The sequence below is a fragment of the Octopus bimaculoides genome, chromosome 30 (assembly GCF_001194135.2).
Source record: "Octopus bimaculoides isolate UCB-OBI-ISO-001 chromosome 30, ASM119413v2, whole genome shotgun sequence".
NCBI lineage: Eukaryota > Metazoa > Mollusca > Cephalopoda > Octopoda > Octopodidae > Octopus > Octopus bimaculoides.
In genome coordinates this window covers 2,935,350-2,935,990 of record NC_069010.1, presented here as the reverse complement: position 1 = coordinate 2,935,990, position 641 = coordinate 2,935,350, and the positions used below count along the sequence as shown (strand labels likewise).

At 32.3% G+C, this 641-nt stretch overlaps 1 protein-coding gene and 1 long non-coding RNA gene across 2 annotated transcripts in view; both read left to right on the top strand.

Moving 5' to 3' along the window:
* Positions 1–641, top strand: part of LOC106879751 (multiple epidermal growth factor-like domains protein 10) — a 46,007-nt gene that overhangs the window by 41,783 nt on the left and 3,583 nt on the right. The gene's annotated exons all lie outside the window — the stretch shown is intronic.
* LOC128251289 (uncharacterized) overlaps positions 1–641 on the top strand; it is a 3,959-nt gene that overhangs the window by 2,997 nt on the left and 321 nt on the right. The gene's annotated exons all lie outside the window — the stretch shown is intronic.

Sequence of the window (641 nt, the reverse complement as noted above, 5' to 3'; positions counted from 1 at the left end):
TAAATACTTTTGTAACCTCTATGAATGGGGAGATTTATGCTTGGTGAGTCCTTGAAATAAAATGCATCTAGAAATTGCTAGCCTTTTAAAGACAATTATAAAATCTGGCATCCAGATTATATTTTTTTCTAATCTAGGCACAAGGCCCGAAATTTTTGGGAAATGGGCCAGTGGATTAGATAGACCACCAGTATGCAACTGGTACTTAATTTATTAACTCCGAAAGGATGAAAGGCAATTTGAACTCAGAACGTAAAGACAGGTGAAATACGCACCCAGATTATATTGAACAAATAATGTCATGGTATTACTCAATAGATTCTGCATTAGTATAAAAAGGATTCAATTTTGTGATAATATTGAGTTCAAAGGAATGTGACCGGCTTGAATCCAGCAAATTGATTTATTTTTCAGGAAAGTCTTTAATTTCTTTTAAAGTAATTTGCTGGCTGATCAAAATCTCATAATTTATCTCTTAATTATTCCTAATATTTTATCCACCGATAACTAATTATATTTCTACTGAACGATTTAAATTATGCAAAATTCGGAATATTGTCTCAATCTATTATTTCTTTTTATGTTCTCGCTCTTACAAATTCACATGCTCCCCACCCCCTTTACCTTGGTATTACCAAGCA